Below are 19,736 nucleotides of genomic sequence, written 5' to 3'. Positions count from 1 at the left end.
ATGGATGGGGTAGAACCCGCAGAGAAGCCCATCTAAGTTACCCAAATGACAAACGCAATGAGGCGAATTTACTTTATTGGTCCATTCATTTTTTTGGTTTTTCGCGTGACTCAGATGTACCTCAAGTAACCTAAAATCCCAATTTTGTTTCTATCTTTTTACCGGAGATTTCCCCCCCCCCTCCCGACTTCCCCAGTTTATTTATTTATTTAATGCAATTTTATATAGCGCAAACTTTACCCGAAGGTGTCAGAGAGCTTTACAAAAGGATCAGTTACATTAGATAAGGACTTCAGAGTACACAAGTTATATAAAAGATACAAACAGAAAAATTCTGAACTCACATAAAAATGGTAGAAAGTACTAAAGTCTACTTACTACAGATACTAGTGGTTAGAGTTACATATTTACAAGTTGCAGATTCGCTCGTGGTTACCTTTTAATAAAAGTTGAAGCAGTCAAGGTTGGACAAATTAAAAACTAAAAATTTAAACAAAGCATGATCTTCTCGCCAATGCTAGGATGGCGGCCTCCTCACTGTTCCTGTATCTGGCGAGTCATGAAATTGAGGGAAACAGTAGATGGAATTTCTTGAGCCTACAGTTATCACGTATGAAGGGAAAGAATACTCTTCATCAGTCCTGCATCTGGTGAGGTGTAGAGGTGGGAAGTAAAAAACATAATAGTGCATTGTCACCTTTAACTTAAAACTAGTCCATCTAATTTTTATATAACGATTGCAGCTGCACCCCCTGACTTAAGTAAAGAGCATGCTGTACAAGTTTTTACAGAAAAAGACACACAATGGAGCTCTTTGTTTTATTAAGGTGGTGAGGGCATATCTTTACCAAGTACATTAATGTGTGGACGCTTAAATATTATATTAGGTAATTTCAAAAGTATTATAGGCGTTTTTGTGCCATGGAAGGCATTAAACTCCACCACCTACCACTCCACAACACAAAATACCATTCCACATAATTACACTCCAAAACACACAATCTTACTCCACATACCATAACATAATTACTATCCACATCATTCCACAGCACACTCTGCCACATAATTCCAATACACAAATCCACTCCACACAATTCTACACAACACAGTTACACAACTAATCCAGTCCAACCCACATAATTCCACACCACCACATAAATACACTCCATAACACATAAGTAAAAAACATTGCTATTTTCATTGTCAATAGCTCCAACAAATATAAGGCCTATTACAGAAGTAAAAAACATTACCACTTACAATGCCAACAGCTCCAACACTAACAAATGCCAGACCTATTGCAGTTCCAATGCTTGTTTCTCTTTACATGCCACCCCATGGGAAATGTAAATAGATTGAGAAACCATAAAAGAAATCGTCCTTTCTAGAAATATTAAGAGGGCTCTCCGAACATCAAGGGTGGAGGGAATGTTGTCTGAGGATTGGAAGCTGAAAGAATAATGCTTTAAGCGACATTAGAACATTGGAATGTGGAGCACTCCATTGAAGACAATGGAGTGCTCAGTGCTTCTACGGGCCGGTAAAGGGCCGCAGAACAACATTCCAATGTTGTTTTCACAAAGGCCTCTCGGAGCCCGAGGGGATATAAACTCTCTCGGGCTCCGAGAGGCCTTTGTTTTATTTGTTAGAACATACTGCCCTACAGTGGCAGAATATTCTAATAGCCTTAAAGCCCTTCGTAGCTGGGTTATACCAGCTCTTAAAGTCTGGCTCCCTTGTTAAAGGCCCTCGCCTTCGGCTCAGGCCTTTAACGCTGGAGCGGGCCTTTAATAGCTGGTATAGCCCGCTACAGCGGGCTATAAGGCTATATTAAAACACTCTCATTAGCCTGGTCAGACCACCACTCATTCTTTGACCTTGCTATTAAACAGCCCAGTCCCAGCATCAAAACGAGGTCCACCACTACCATTGCTCGTGCCTGGCACAACATTCAAGCAGATCTCTTTTCCTAAGCGCTTAAGGACTTGACAGCCAGAGGTTCTTTTGATCCTGATATGGCGGTCTCTCTGTATACTGAATGGCTAGACACCTCTGCCAATCTCTTAGCCCCAGCACAAAAAAATCAAGGTCCAATTGGTACAACGCATCCGCCCCATGGTTTACGTCCGAGCTTAGAGAGCTCAAACAAAGTTGTCGTAGACAAGAAAAGAGATGGATGTCCAACTATAACAGCGAGGAAAAATTCAAATACAAGCTATCTCTAGCTAGTTATAAAACTCTTATTCGCAAGGAAAATTCCAAATTCTCCACCAGAAAGGTAGAAGAAGCCAAAAGCTCCACCACAGAGTTATTCCAAACTGTCACCATGCTGACGTAGGATTCGCTGAAAAATTCCTGCCCTACCACTCAGTCCTTTTGTAATTCTTTGGCCACCTTTTTTGTGCAAAATGTAGAGTTAATATTTAACAAATTTATATTGTCTACCCTTCCTACATGCAGCGATAGGCTTTCCTCATACCAGGCCAAACTGAATTGCTTAAATAATTTCACCATACCATCTTTAGAAATGGTAACCAATCTACTGACATCTACGTCTTCTGGCTCCCATGCTGACCCTTTCTCCCCCCAGGGTAGCCAAGCTAGTGGCAGAAGACGTTGCATCTCAACTTACATCTATTTTCTGTCACATGTTTCAGACTGGCCTTTTCCCAGCCGCTTGATAGAAAGCGTCAGTGCTTCCCTTGTTAAAAAATGCCTCCATGGATCCTAAGGACAAAAACAACTACCGGCCTATTTCGCGTCTTCCACTGCCTGCAAAATTTGTAGGGACAATCATGAACATCCAACTCTCGGAGTTCATCCACTCTAACAACCTCTTGGTTGCTATTCAATTTGGTTTCCGTAGCGAACACAGCACAGAGATTGCCCTTGTCTGGGCTACTGAGGAGATCAGGCAGGCACTCGATCAGGGAGGTGGAGCGGCCATCATAGTGCTTAATCTCTCGCAGTCTTTAAAAAAAAAATCTTAAGTGCGTATACACAACAAGATAAAACATGCACTTACATTTGCTGACTCTGACGGTCTGCAGCGGGCCCCAGATGTCACAAGGTCAGGAGGTCAGGGGTAACAGCTCGGCATAGGTATTTAGTTGATCTTTACAAAATATGAAATCGTCCAGCCATTCCTTGGATTTGGGAGCACGCCCTCACCCCCATCTGCATGCCACCCTCCACTTTGCCAAGAGTACCCCCAATTAGATAAACTTCCTGTAGGGGGCCTCAATTCCCTCTGTATATCCCAGCAATGTCATGACTGGGGTGAGGTGTATGAGAGTGTCTATCATTTGTGACAAGGCGGCTGACACCTTCGACCAAAAGTCTTTAACCACTGCACAGTTCCATGCAAGATGCTGTAAATCTGCCCCATAGGGTCCACAACTGGTGTAGCAGTCATCAGGCTGTACTTGTATCTGTGGAGCCTCACCGGGGTATAATAAACACAATGTATGTATTTGAAATGTATGATACACAGGCGACTACTAGCTGTTATCATACCTGTTTGTTCACAGCAATAGAGCCATTGCCTATTTGTAAGTGGTGTGTCCAGCTCTGAATCCCAGCCGGCTTGTAAGCTACTCAGGATCTTGGGGCACTCTGCCTGGGCTTTACGGTAGAGTAGGGAGACCATAAGTGCGGGTCCCCAAGCCTGCAATAATACATGTAGTGTGTGCAGTTTAGGGGGTTCCCGGGGGAAGGTGGGAGTGACAGCTTTGACGTCGTGCCCAAGACTAATATAAAAAAAAAATCTCCCGCGGTGTAATCGTCTCACCCCTCAGCAATGTCTTGAGGTCCTTGAAAACTCCTTCATAATAGAGAACCCCCCAGGTGGCTATACCCCTTTTGTGCTACATGTTATGACAGGTTGTCTCATGAGTGACAGGAGTCAAAGATTGGTAAGCGAGATAAGTGCATGCCACCATTGATAATTATTTGCCTGTTCCAGGGGATTTTGCTCCTAAAAAAGAGGTAGTGAGGATGGGAGCCATGTAACCTTGTTCGATCGCTAAGTGGGGCATGAATGGCGGTGGCCGGAACCAATAGGTTGCAAAATGGGCTTAGGTGCACAGACAGTATAATTCCATGTCAAGAGCTTCAAAGCCACCTCTCGCGAAAGGTTTAGTAAGTGTAGTCCAGTGCACTCTGGGCTGCTTGCCATCCCAGGACCACCCGAGCCAGCTGTGCTCGTAAAGTGTGGAAAAATTGGCATCCAGAAGGGCATGGTATATTGAGGAATAGATATAATAGCTTTGGCAATATAACCATTCTGATTAAGGAGATCCTTCCTGCCAATGATAGGCGCAGAGAGATCCAGCGAGATACGGATGCTGGAAGTGAGGCAACGGCAGTGCCATAGTTCGCCCGCAGTGTTTCCTCTCTGTCCCTAGAGACCAAAACTCCTAAATCAAGTGGGAAACTAAGGGTGCTAGGAGTGAAAGGGAAGATCTGGGACTTACCCCAGTTGATATTCACTCAGATACCTCTCCAAAGTGGATACACACCCGGAGGATAGGATTCCGAGGCCCCAACTGAGAGGGAAATGTCATCAGAGCAGAGTGATACTAGCAGATGTCGAGTAGGGTATTGCAGTGTGTACACCCTATGATGCTGTCGGAGTTTCGCAGCCTGAAGCTTGACTGCCAGACTTGACTGCAACGCAGACAGAGGCCACACTTGCCTGGTCCTACGAGTGATGGCAAACGGTGGGGAGCAGCTACAATTAATCTGCACAGACGCTCATAGCTGACAATATAATAGAGCTACTGAGGATAAAAAGGGGTGGGGGAGCCATCGCAGCAACATTGTAAACAAGTAGTCCCACTCCAGAGAACAAAAGCTTTGGTGGAATCTAAAAAGACCACCACCGCAGCCAAGTCGGTATCAGCGCGAACATGGTGCACAAACTATGGGAAGTGGTTCGCCCCGGCACAAATCCCGAATGGTCCCTCAGTACCAGCCCCTCCATCAACAGGCTAAGCCGATTGGCCAGAACTTTCGCCAGTATTTTCACATTGCAGTTGATTAAGGATAAAGACCTGTAAATCTTGCACTTGGTGGTGTTTTTCCCGGTTTAAGGAGGGAGATAATCATAGAGACTGGGAGAATTCCCATAGTACTGGCTTCTGTGTAAACTTTCTTAAGGATAGGAACTAGCGCCCAGGCGAAGCATTTATACAAATCCGCCAGTAGGCCATCATGCCCTATGTGCGTCATGATCGCAGTTGCATAATGGTCGTTTGTATTACCTTTTCCTTTATATCTGCTGCAAGGAATTCCCTCTGTGTTACGCTGAGCCAACCCAAAGTTATACCCTAAAGATAAGGGGGTAACATCAGCTGGTTGATCTCTGCGTGTGGCGTAGAAAGTGGAGTAGAAAGTACAGAAGGCAAGAAGAATATACGCAAAATATAGTTGGAGAACCTGGGAGTACGCACAGCCTCAGCTAGAGCCTTCCTCGGCCGTTCACCCTCACTATATTGGCGGGCACAATAGTATTAAGTGCGAAATAGGCATTCTTGCTCCATTGATTGATATTCAGTGACCAGATCTCGAAACCTGGCTTGTACCTGCCCATTAGGGCATTAGCTACTTGGGCCTCCGTTATCTTAATATCTGCCTCTAGTCTCCAAAGCATCCCCCGGATGTCACACAGCGTATTATCTCACTTTGTGGTGCATATACTGATTATTGTTACTTTAAAGGCCTCCCAGACTACCGTCAAGTTCGGGAATGAGCCCAAATTCCGGGTAAAAAACTTGCATATCTCTTGTCATAGTTCTTCTCTAAAACATGCACTCAGTAGGGTAGTGGGTGGAAGTCTCCATGAGTGGTAGGGGGAGACAGATATCGATGGCCGTAGCCGCAGCACTACCGGGTAGTGGTCGGAATATGTGTGCACAAGATGCTCTGCTATGGGTAGCCAGGCCCGAGGCCTCTTGTGACGAGCCAGTAGTCAATGCATGACCAGCTAGAGTGTACACTTGAGTGTGCATGTGCCATCACAGACCTGCTTCTTGGTCCTGGGATGGCAAGGCATGGCAAACGCATTATGGTCTTTGGTATATAAGAGGTATACTGAGTGAAGATGTTTTTTTATTTTATTTATTTATTTTACAGATTTGTAAAGCGCATGGCTGCCCGTGAGTGTCCCAGCGCTAGTGATAGATATGACGAGAATTGAGGAGGAAGTATTATGGGAACAGCCAGGTCTTGAGTGCCTTACGAAATGGAAGAAGATTGGGCTGGGCCCGAATGTCAGGGGGTAGTGAGTTCCATAGCTTGGAAGCATTGTATGCAAATAGTCGGCCTCCATAGCGGGCCTTCCTGATCCTGGGTACGGATGCCAGGGTAATGGAAGCAACTTTATGGATATCACGGTAAGCTTATAGCTGATAGACACGATTATTTAAATGCAGAAGTCATGTTCTTAACTCATGGGAGGTGGGTATAATGGAGGTATGGGATGTAGGAAGGTAGATCCTGACTATGGTTGCCCCCAACTTTTTGCCTTGTGTTTTAGCTGGTTTTTGACATAGTTGGCCTGGGACCCTCTCTCTGTAAAATGGATTCCATGTACCTTAGGTACATATCTAATTGGTACTGGGCCACCTTGTCAGACCCTGTAACTCAGGGCATAGGTGTACCCAGGGCCTACCAGGGGCTGCAGCATGTATTATGCCACCCCTGGCTGGCCATCTAAATCTGACACAACTGGCTGCACGACAGCTGGGGCAAGGTGGTGTAATCACCCTTTGCTTTAGATATAGTATACCTATATCTAACCCTAAAATAGACACATGTATTCCTATCAGTCACTCCTATGGCAGGCCTTAACAATCCTGAAAGCAGAGTGCTTGGAATTATGTGAGATGGTGCTCTGGCATGAGCTGAGCCCGTCTGCAGCTTGCGGAACCAAGTCCTAATAGCTTTTCTATGATAACGCGTACCATATACTCTTAAGTGCCTTATAATCCTCGCGGTTATTTGCCAACTCTGGTATCGCTTTATCAAAACATGTCGAGTAAGGTGTCATACGAATTGGAATACTAACCCCTCGCCAATTCTGGCGACGGGGTTAGCATTCCACCCTTCTAGAGGGACACGACATGTATGTAACTGTGAACCCCAGTTAAAGTTAACTCGAGCCTCAGCATCACAAAATGGATGCTGCCACCACAGACACAAGTCTGACCCCCTGCAGCTGGGAGTCCTTCCAGCGAGGGGAGCTTGGACAAAGGGTTTCCTGTCAGGGGCGGTGCTAGCACCATCCCAGACAGGGTTTTGTGTATCCTAGGTAGGCAGGGCTGAATAGGAAGGTGACTGCAAGTGGCACCCCGGTGCTCACTATGCATCTGCCGGCTTGAACCAGTTCCAGGGGCACACCAGCCCCTGAGCTGGGGAAAGTCCGGCATGGGAGAGGGGTGTAACCACCCCCCTTCCTGGTCCCACCCATGGGCAGGACCTAGTCGCGTAACATCCCCTTTCTTTAGAATAAAGGTGGGAGCGGGGACCCTTCCAAATTAGATCATCTTTGAATCCTGAAACTACTTTCTACGAAAGGAACTCTCGACTTCTTCTCAAGATTTCTCCCTTGTGACTAAGGAGTAGTCACCCTGCAGCAGCAGGCACCAACTAAGTATCTTGCGGTTTGCTGAAACGCCCTTCCCCCGGAACCAGACTGCCCAGCTCGATGATACCCGGACTCCCTGCCCTCTCTGACCTCAACCTGCCTCTACAGCACAACTGAGAACCGTAGGTGCGACGAGACCAGAGGACCCGGCGATCATCAGAACCAGCACGACACTGAACCAGCACGACCACCGAGAGACCCTCGAGTGGGTGCACTGGGGTAAGAGAAGCCCCAACCCCAAGCAGCACGAGCACCGAAGTCCAGCCCCCCAGCATCCACCAGATCTGCGTGGGGCCCTTTTGCTCCTGGGTTGCTGCTACGTTGTCCGGTCACTTTCCCGTTGGCTAGTGACCCTCCAGACGATGTCCTACGTTTGTTTCACCGCTGGTCTAGGTCCTCTAGACTGGCCCCAGTCTCCTCCTGAAGGGGACCTTCCTTGGACCCTCCTGGTCCACCCAAGACGCCATTTTGTGTCGCCACGTGGGCTTGCCGTAGCCAAGGCTTGTTGCCTCCTTCACCGGATCCAGCATCGCCAGCAGCAGACATCCGACGTGGGACAGCTCGCAGACCTCCAGCCTGGTCGACATCAGCGCCCCTGGTCCGTGCAGCAGCAGAATCCAGTGTCACCTCTTCAGCTGGCTGAGTGACCTCGTCCGGTGCCATCCTGGTGCCCACCTAATCACTGGCTAGTGATTCAGAACTTGGTCCCCTCTGCTTTCAGGTACTCTTCTTCACTGATCCATCCCCGGATCAGCCCGGAACATCTTCACTGGTCGCCTGCCAGCAACTTCCACTTCAGGCTCCTGGCTCGTCAACGAGGATTCCCGACGACACTTGAACCCTATGCAGCCGCAGCCCCTGGGCTAGGTAAACCGAGTACCACGGTGCTCCAGCGTAGAACAACTCTCTAAGTGTCTAGATCCACTTTCGTTTTTGACCTACCTAGTCGGGTTCGCCCGAGAACACTAACTTTGCATTTACTAGTATCCATAGACTTTGTCCGGCATTACGCGTGAGAGTTCCCACTCTGCACACGGCGTTCCTAGACCTCCTGCTTCTAATCTAAGGGTTCAGCTTTGTAGGCCTAGCGATTCCAAAGTCTCTGAGAATAGTACTTACCTGCTAGTAACTTCGCATTCCACGTCCATAGTATATGGTTTTCCGTGCCCCTCGGGCATTTGTGTAAATTGTGCGACTTTCAGTATTTCTTTAAGAGTTTTGTATTGTGCTTAGCACCCTGTCCTCATAAAGAGTCCAGGGTTGGTGTATTATAAATAAATATCCTTTTATTTTCATAACAACTTGTGTGGTGTCCTTTCACTTGGTGTTCAAGGGGTATATGTGATGGTATAACAGCTGGCTTAACACGCCCTCTAGAGTTTAGCCTAAAGATTGCTCTTGTCCATGCTACTAGGATAGCTGGTCTATAAGGTTGACTTACAACCAATCATCAATAAGGGTCATTTGGAATGATACACAGTGATCACTAGAATAGTGAGCACTACATATCAGGCCAACTTCTCACATGGTAGACTACCGAGGACCGAATCAAACGGTTTGGTTGCGATTTAATAGTGTGATTTTCAGCATGATTTATTTAAGCACAGTTGGCCATTATGAATATGTGGTGTTATAAGCATTTCATACACACTCAAGATAAGGAATATTCTATAACATTAATGTCTTTTGTACATGGCAGTGTAATATGTGATAATGATGTTGATGGTGGTGTTTGTTATTTTTGTATTTTAGAATCCCCTGACGACGGGAAGTTTCCAAAATGCATTGGGCCATTTTTTTAAATAAAAATCGTGACACATGGATTGATTTCATGTCTCCTGCGTTTTGACTTATATCAAACATGGCTTCTGGATGATTAAAATGAATTGAATTAAACTGGATATAAGAAAGCATAAAAAATTGAGTATATTTAGAGGGAAATAATGATGAAACATGACAATTTGATTGATTGGATTAATTCGATTTCGGTTCCTTCGTGTTCGGTTAGACTGTAGCGCAGAAGGCGGAGCGCGGAGCAAACTTGTACGCTAGGAGCATGATGACTATACTGAGCGATGTTAAGCAATGAGTACACCTGTAGTGCATTTCATCCCCCATTTCTTTATACATTAAATGGCGGCAGTCTCCGCCAGGCCAGCTGCGATGTCTCCCAGCCTTGCTACATCCCAATTTGTGGTCTCCTCTTGGACTATTCTGCACTGGATCTCTCCCTCTGTATCATCGTGGCTGCTTTGAACGAGACTAGGCCATGTTGGCATGGTTCAAAAGGTTTCTTTGGTAAGACTTCCAGAACCACTGACAGATCTCAGGAGGGAATTGGTAAAGAAACAACCATTTATTTCACCCAAAAACCTTTAAGGCGTTTTTTAGCTAAAAGGAGAACAGATAACTCTTCTTTGGATTCCCTTCAAGACCTTATGGCCACCCACTCGAAAGATAAAGTTGAGTGAGCAAGCCCTTTAGATAAGCCATCCCTTTAGAAATCCAACATTTTGAAGGGATCCCCAGATCTGGATCTCAGGAAACATTAGCACACCAAGAACAGAAGTTTTTCCAATAAATGGAATATACTTGCAGAGTGGAATCCTTCTTAGCTGATTCAATGTAACACACTAGCCATCTTGAACATACTAACTGTTGTAAGCCAGCCCTGTCAACTTCCAAGGCGTCAGCCTCAACTGGCTGATTTGCTTGTATATTAGATTCAGAAATTGAGGAGCACTGGTATTGAGTGGAAGAGGAAAGTGTGGCTCCGATGCTCCAAGAATCAATATTTGAAACCATGGCCTCCTGGCCAAAAAGGTGCAATGTAAATCACCAACAGTTCCTCCCTCTGAATCCTCTGAAGCACCTTTGGGGGGAGGGGAATCGGAAATCAGCAGGAAGACTTATAGGATTTCCGGCGGCCATGGGACTGCCATTGCTTCCAATACCCACACACCCTGACACTCCGTCTCTGTACAAAAGCTGGGAAGAAGAACATTTGGTGGAGTTACAAAAAGATGAAGTGTTGGATCGTCAAAATTGCTCATCCTAATTGAAATGTTTGCACACTGAGGTGAAAATGTATTGACAAAGGCATATTGCGACTTAGGCTGCCTCCTTGTAGATGGACCACACAGGGAAGATAGAGAGCTCAGATTGAATTCTACTCAGAAGAGAATTTTGTCAGCTAAGTTGACCAGGTTCTCAGATTTTGTTCCAACTTGCCTGTTTATATATGACTTTGCAAACTGATTGTGCATTTATGAAAGAACTGGACTGTTGATCAGATAGGGAACCAAGCTGTGAAGCTCTCCCTATTGCTACCAAATCCTGCCAATTCCAAGGGTTGAAGGAGTCCGACTGAGATCACCTGCCCTGAGACTCTTGAACACTCAAGGTAGCTCCCCAACCCCATTGACTTGCATCCATCGTCACCACCAGAGGGAACGGTTCTATCAAATTAACCTCCAACAAAGGCACCACTGAAGGTCCTGAACCATCGTTTGTAGTTCAAGGAAGCTGGGGACCAGTGAGCTAAGACATACTGGACCAATGGCTTTAAATGTAACCAAGTCCAAGGGATAACTTTTAACCACTAGCAAACAGGAGCTGACTGAGCATGAAGAAGGTCTTGCAGGTGAAATTGCAGATTCAGTCTTCTCTCCTCTGGCAAGAATACTCAAGCCCTCTCTGTTTCAATCAGAGGGTCAACAATTGTATTTGAATTGTAAATGGTCGTTCCCCATTAGAAAAAGAAGGAACCTTTGGGATCTTGCGTAAATTGGGACGTGAAATTAAGTATCTTGTAAGTCCAGTATCATATGGGAGTCTCCCTACGAGATTAGGGAAACAATTCTCTGCAGTGATACCATCTTGAAAGTTATATGTTTCACAAACTTGCTGTGGTGTTCCAAGTCGAATATCAGATGATATTTTCCATCCACTTCTGGTACCAGAAACAGCAAGGAGTAAAAGCCTTGTCCTCTCTTGGTCTATTGTACAGGCATGATTGCTTCTTTCTTCCAGAGATCTTGAATCGCTTGAACTATGGCTTGTTTCTTCAACAAAGTCTTGGGCACCAGTGTTTAAATAAAGACTGCTTTGGGTGGGAGAGACTGAAATTATATTTGGTAGGTTTGATGTATTACGGCCTGGGCCCATCAGTCTGTAATGATTTTTAACATTGATCTGAAAAAGCTTATTCTTCCTCCAACCATAGAAGAGTAATTGTCATTGCTTTTGCTGTTAATGCTGCTGGTCCCCGGGGCTGCTGTGGTCTGGATTTCCCAGCTGCCACGGCCCCCCCAACTGCAGGCCCAGACTCTAAAAGGCTGTTTGTTCTGGAAGCCTTGTTTTAATCTGTTATAATCTACTACTGCATCCACAGGAATAGGATAAGGATAAAAAGAAGAATGGGAAACATCCAATTCCAGAATTGCAGAAATCAACTGGGGACAATAGAACCCCCAGAATAAGAACCCTATTCCACAATGTAATCATTTTGGTAAACTGGCATCCTGGGTCTGAGAGTGTTCCACAACCCACGCATGCCATCCCACACCTGAACCTCACTGCTAATTCCAGATCCATGACTCTCATCACGGGCCTGGATGTCCTTCTCACTCGTTATGCTTTGGATGCCTTCCAATTGCATCTGGACAACCTTGACATGCTCCAAACATCTCATCCCTCCAAAACAACAACCTTCCTCTTTATTTCAATGATTCGCTTTGGCCCGATAAACTTTGTCTCACCTTTGGGAAACCAAACATGTTTCTTTACATATAACATTCACCAACCTACCTTCTACTATGCTTAGCACCATGCTGCTTGTCCAAACGCACCTTATATTTCTCTTGATAATTCCTAATCTTGCATGAATAGGACTACACAAGCCAGTACCACTACTCGGCCAAACAGGGTTAAATATTGAGCCAGAAATTCTTCCTTTGAATCTCTGGAAAGGAGACATCCCTGTTACACTGTTAGGTGTGTTACAGTGTACCCATAACTTTTCACACAGGTTCAATTTAAGGACAACCTGCATTCAATAGCAGGTTGTACACATGCACTTACCAAACGATTCATGCTTTCCAAAACGCCATTGGCTCAAGGTGCATAGAGGGCCGTGCAGTGGTGTTTGATGGATAAATCCTCCAAAAATTCCTTAATCTCTTGAGGAATGAACTTGACACCATTGTCTGTCACAAAGGTTTTGGGAATGACTTTGCAAACAAAAACACCCCTCAAAAACCACAAGACATTTCTCGTTATAATGGAACTGGCACAACATGCTAATACCTATATGGAGGTATAATCCGCAAAAACTAGCACAAATCTTTAATACGCAGACAATACATCGAAAGGGCCAACAATATCAGGTGCCAATTTTCTCCATGGTTCCTCAGGGATCCCTATGGGGGACACAGGCACTCCTCTGATTTCTTTAGATTTGTCATAATAAACAATCTCTAATGACTCCTTCCACTTGCTTGTCAATTTTCAGCCAACCAGTACATCTCTCTCACTCTGGCTTTAGTCATTTTCCAGTCCAAGTGGCCCTCGTATTCCAAATTGATAATCTTGCGTAAATCTCCAGGAGGTATCAATCTCTCGACCACTGAAGATGTCATTATTGACAATACTTAATTCCCCCAATATATTACAAAAAGCTTTTGCATCATCCGGCACATTGCCAATACTTGGCCAACCTTTCACCACAAAATCCAAAACATGTTTCCTGGTTGCGTCACTAGACACACTAGCTTCCCAAGCCTGCTTGTTAAGAGCTGTTTCCCTTGCCCAAAGTATGGGGACACCTGGTGATGACACCAGTTCCTTATCCAAAGGCATCCTGGATAAATAATCAGCTGAAAAGTTCCTTTTTCCAGATAAGTACTCTACAACAAAGTTGTATTCCGTCACTTCTTCCACCCACCTCTTTATCCTGAAAGTAGTACTTTCTGTATGTCTACAAGCAAACATATTGACCAAAGGCCTATGATTTTATTTCACAGTGAACGGCATGCCTCACATTCAGGCTAACGCTCAAATACTGATTAGCGTTCCTCCACCCCTATCACTCTTTCCTCACTATCAACTAACTGAGAGAGGACGGTGCTCAAACTCTTCAAACTGGTATCCTTGCTAAGTATTGTTTTCCAAGTGACAGCAAAATGTCCTACCTTATTAACAGCCTCAACACATTCAGGGGACCAAATCAATTCCGCATCTTTCCTGAGTATGAGTCTCAACAGCTGCACTACACTCACAAAATTGCAAATACATTTTGAGTAGTACTCCGATAAACCCAAGAAAGATCTAACTTGGTCCTAATCACATGGTGCCTGAGATAAAGCTTCTGCCAGCTCCAATTTGGGGCTAATGCCATTCCTCGAAATGGTGTGTCCTAAGCATAGTTCCTGCTTATTTATTTCCTCTGTGTGCCGCAGTGCAAGATCTTTGCGCGCTTCAGCTAAGACTTTGTGCACCAAGCATGCCAGCGCAGCACTTGAGTATATACATTTCTGGCAATTACCATCAAAACCTTTATATACAATGAGAGTGAAAACAGGAGTATTTCACAAGTATAGCTCCATTTAATAGTCTTGAGACAGTTTTGCAATGTAGATACAGATCATCATGACATGATTTGTTTACTCTAATGGTGCCTGCACTTCAAGTTTAGAAAAGGACAGGACTCAGGTAACACCATAATAAGATAATATTGAATATTCTCAGTTGGAGAATTGCTCATTTGACGGGAGAATGTTAGGAGACTATACAAGGGTATATACATTTAGCTAGTTGATAATTACATAACACATTAACGTGGATTTATCACCTAACAATGTGTGTCCCTTCTAAGAGGCAGTCTGTAAAATATGCGCATCCAGGACAGACAGACTGTGGGAAATGATGGTTCAGACAAGTCAAGTTCTGAAACGAGATGTGTGACATGTCTTCTTCTGTCACCGGTCCCGGCCCTTCTTCCACCTCTGATAACCTTTATCAAGGTCAACTCTGCTACTCAAAAGGTAGGCTTTTGTTCCGATCAGCATGTCCAATTGATTCTCCTCCTGACTTTTTCTCGATTTAGACTTCATAGTGTTTATGAGGCTAAATCCACAATGGGGAAAAATAAGTGCAGGTACTCAACCCACTGAACTGTGGAATAGAGGTGGAGCCAGGGGTATCTAAGGACGAGAAGAGGAGACAATCATTTAATGACTCTTCTTTCTCAGTCCTCCTCTTCTAATGATTTTATAATTGGATACATTATTTTTACCCACTCTCATTATACCGTACCTCTTAACTACTCCTTCATCACCCAGGTTTACATTTTTCCTTTCCTTTTTGTATTTTACCCCTTTCTAGACTTCTCCACTCTGTGCCTCCATCAGTTCTTTTTCCCTCATCTCTCTTACTACTTTCTGCTTTCCCGTTCTCCATCTCTCTCTCCACTCTTTACTTCTCATTCCTCTGTTGCTTCGTCCTTGATTCCTTTAGTTTCCCTTGTCACTACACCCCATCTTCCTTAACCCTTGTTACTTTATCACTACATACAATATTCTAGTCTTCTTCTACCCCTTTCCCCTTTCTTTCCCCCTGTGGAGGTGTGGTGAATTAATGGGTGATACAGTGGTCCTTTTGTCCTGACGAAATTACCACAACATTCTTTGGCAATGAAACATATTTGTCACTCATAAGTAACTCTGCTTTTCATCCCTTATATTAGGTATTTATAAACAAAGAATGATAACAGTCTTTTTGACACATTTTTTGTTTGGTGGTCGTGAGACCTACTGAATGGACACCAACCCTCTGACACTGAGTACTAGACATAATAAGCTGTAGGGATAGATACAGAAATACACATTAGGTTTCCCTGTCACATGGCTCCTAATACAGTGAAAAACATCGCTGCACGCATAGGAGCATGCTGATGGAGCGAAACCCTGCCACATGGAATAGGTAGCCAACAGGCAAACAGTGGTTGCCTACGTGAGGTGTCTCCTACTTTTCTGATGGCACTCAGTGCTGTATGGCCCTTCTAATATATGCATTATGAGTAATCAGATGTAAATTGGTCATCTTTCTCCCCAGGCAAAATAATTGAAGGTATTAATTGATAGACAATCATGTGGGATGTAAGAGTAAGGGGTTCATTGTTCTTGTTGACAGATACATACATACCTAAATACAATATGAATGTTTCCCTTCGTTACAACTCAGGGTCTTTCCCTGGCTCCTTGTTTCCCTTTTTTTTCTTCTTGTCAATAGTTTGCTCCTTCTCTATTTTTTTTTACTCTTATTTGTAATAACTCCAAAGCTGCTATCCCCTCTAGTTCTTCCTTATTTTTCTTTCTTTCCATCCACACCTCATGCACTCATCTTTTGTTCTATCTTAACTTGTCCTATCTTGTCTCTCATGGGAGGCCTGGCCTTCACATGCGTTACAGGATAGGGATCGTCATGCCTATTGGACTGAAGATAATGAGGATGGGAAAGGGTCAGTCTTAGACGTGAAAGGTTTGTTGCTAGCCCAGCAGACGTTTCCAAAGCCTGGATATTTGAAGGGCATCTACAGTTCTTTTGGCTCTGGGCCTTTGCTAACCGGAGAAAGGGGACGAGTGCTGTACATGACATTTCATAGTTCAAGTTCAGTACTCATTTCTAGCTTCAGCACAGCCCTCTTCTCAATGGACATCCAACACGGTACACTCTTCTATTCCACTCATTTGTTTTATATAGACTGACTCAATCTGAAGGCATTGGAGAGCTTACGCGAGCACATGTTACATTACACAAGGACACATGCCTTTTTCAGGCACAAGGAGATTGCGGCGTTATGGCCAGAGCTGCTGACTTTGGTGCTGGGAAACCAGGTTGGAGTGCCGGCATTGGCTCAACATCATGTAGCTCGGTGCCAATCACTTAATCTCCCTGTGCGTAGCAAAAACATGAGCGTGTACTTTTGTAACTTAACTGGTGTTCATGTAAAGAGCTGTAATACCTTTGCGTCAAGTTCTCGCTAAAAAACGTTATTTACTTAGTATCACAGGCTTGTTATTGGCAGATTGACAGGCAGTTCTGACAACGTGAGTACTGCTTACAGTACACTCTAATAATTTTATGTGTAGAGTTGCGGTAGAGTAAGCTACTGCAGGACTGTCACACAAGCCCAGGCTCCATAATGTTAAAGAGATGAGCAATGGGAGAGTACAGATCATCACCCAATGCAGTGACCTGGGCACCTAATCAGATACGAATCCTCCTCGCTCACACCTATCCTCCCCCACCACTACCAACAACTCTTCCTCCGCGGCTTACACGTGCAGCCATCAGCACCTTGACAAGCTGTTGCACAAATGAGGAAAAGAGTGCTGTTAACCTGAGAGGGGTTATGTGGCACTTCAAAGGGCCTCTTGGACTGGGAAGGAGTTCAGGGTGCAGGTGACAGCAGGATGAGATGGTAAGCATTCCTCAACTTACTCAAAAGGCCAAGGCAGAGGTACCTCTGTCAAGCTTGGTGCTCCAATAGTTCAGGCTTTACAGTGCGACTGACACGTTAGTAGGGCATGTCAGTGGAAAATGAAATAGACACCTACACTGCCAAGTCAATATTAATGGATGGCTGAGTATTGAGTTGTCTTGAGCACCTGTGCTTCCGCATCGTTACTGGTTGAAGGAAATGCATGTTGCTTACATTTTTGGTACAACTAATGACAATTAAAAGCACTGAGGGCACATTTTGAATGCAAGCATTTAAAATGCTCTCATATCGGATAAAGAACAAACAGGAAACTCTGGAAATAAATTATTTGCGCAGTATCACACTACATTTTGTTTTTAGCCACTTTTAAACAGCTGCAAATCTTGGGCAGATCTGCAGAGATTAACAGCATGCTGAGCCGAAGCCGTAGCTATTACAACGACCAGCAAACACAAATCGTGAAGATGTATTGCCACATAAAATACACACGTGTACACATGGATCCTGCTGCACTTCTGATTAATCATTGCAGCCTTCAGGCTACCCGACTCCCGACACGAATAGCTCAAATGGCATGTTTAACTGCTGCTTGCTCCAGGCTCTGTTATGACATTCCACAGGTCCTTGGCAGGGAAGGTCCACCATTCTTAAAGTCTTGTTTCAGCTGAACTTCGCCCGCCTTGTGAACTCACCAGAATTTTTCCTGCACTTCAGCACTAAGAAAAGACCGTTCTTTTCACAGCACTGGTATTCTAAAGGCTGTGAGCAGCAAACAGTCTTTTAATTTTTGCATGAAGCAGAGACTTGCGTGCTGCGCAAGATTGTGTGTGCGCTAGGGAAAGATAGTGTGCGCGTGCCTGCAGGCGCGCATGCTACAGGGAACCATGGTCCTAAGTAGGAAACTATGCCAACCCTAAATCTGCACTTTTCTCTTTAGAGAGTCAGTCCCCTCTCACTTAGCCCAGTAAGGCCTTTTTTGAGTACCACATCATGGCTAGGTCTGTCATTGACATACACTAAAATATCTTCTTGAAAATAAAAAACTGAATTGATTCCTGACAAAATCTCTTTCATCAACCTCTGAAAGCATGTAGCTGCCGAGGTCAAACCAAAAGGCATTCTCAGGAACCTGAATGCTCCCAGTGGAGTGACGAAAGAGGATAGTGCTCTAGAGTCCGCATGTAGTGTTATCTGATGATAAGCAGCCGAAATGGCCATTCCACTGACCACCTTTGCTCCCACCAGTGTTTCTAAAGCCGCACTAATGTTAGGTAGAGGTTGTTGATTCACCCATATACACTGGTTTAGGTCCCTCAAGTCGACACACATCCTGATTCCATCCTTCGGGGCTAAAGCAACGGGGGCCACCCATTCAGAAGATTCAATCTCTTCAATTACTTCCAGATGCTGTAGTCTGCCTTGTTCATCTCGGAGCGGTTTTAGCATGAGGTTGGATACCCTCCTTAATTTGTGAACAATAGGCTTAGCCCTTAATTTAAGGATTATTTTGTGTTTGAATTATTTCAATAAACCCAATCTATCTTTGAACACTTCATGGAACTCCTGCACAATGTCAGTGTCCTCACTGATGTGCTCTGGTGAATTTGGGTTAAGTGCGTTTCCAAGGTCTCTTTGATGACACCAAACTATTCAATTGTCACCCCATTTTGCCATGCACACTTTGCTGGTAGTTTCCCTGACTTTAAATTTAATGGTAAACTCAGTGTAACCCAAAAGGTAAATTTTCTGACCACCATAACCAATGGGATTTATGCCAAGTTATTTTTTTTTAACAATCAATTTTATTGAGTTTTGAATTTGACAACAAACAGCACCATTCAGTGTCAGGTTGGTTTAACACAATAGTCTCCAACCTAAAAATCCTATCCCAATTCTTATTGCCTCTTAGAGTAAAGGGTGTTCCAGAGTCTGCTAAGACTGGTACATATTTGCCACCAATGGTGACTTTACATTTTGACATTGTCACTGTATCATTATCCACAAGTTCTGCACTTTCCGTCACACAAATACAATCAGATACATATAAAATCGCATGTTGATGCAATTCTGGGTCATATACAATGCTGTTCGCTTTCTGGTTTTTACACACATGTGCATATTGTCCCTTTTTCCTGCAAATCCTGCAGACAGCATTTCAAGCATAACAATTTGGATAATTCAATGAGTGTTTGAGACTACCACACTTGAAACACTTGAATTTAGTGTCTTTAGTTCACCCCTGCTAGGTTTCTGTTTATCCGTTTTAGTAGATACTTTTTTGCACAGCTCCCATGTAGATATCCATCTCACTATGCTCAAGCTCATAATCAACAACCTCCACCACCCTGGAAGTCGTCTCAGTAGTGCTACCTAGTGTGTTGCACATCTCCCTCACCAGGCAAGAAGTATGTTCCATGCTTTCAACAATTTCAATTGCTTATTTGAGGGTAGGATGTTGAGCAGTACCTTTGTCCCCTGTAGAGATCCCCGAGGAACAAAAGGGGTGGTGATGGACGGCGCATCTGAATCAATCAAACACTCACACCCAGTCAAAAGATCTGGGTTTAATCCATCACCGTTATTTAG

This window comes from Lissotriton vulgaris, chromosome 6, assembly GCF_964263255.1.
Source record: "Lissotriton vulgaris chromosome 6, aLisVul1.2, whole genome shotgun sequence".
NCBI classification, from domain to species: domain Eukaryota; kingdom Metazoa; phylum Chordata; class Amphibia; order Caudata; family Salamandridae; genus Lissotriton; species Lissotriton vulgaris.
This window is presented reverse-complemented; position numbering follows the sequence as displayed.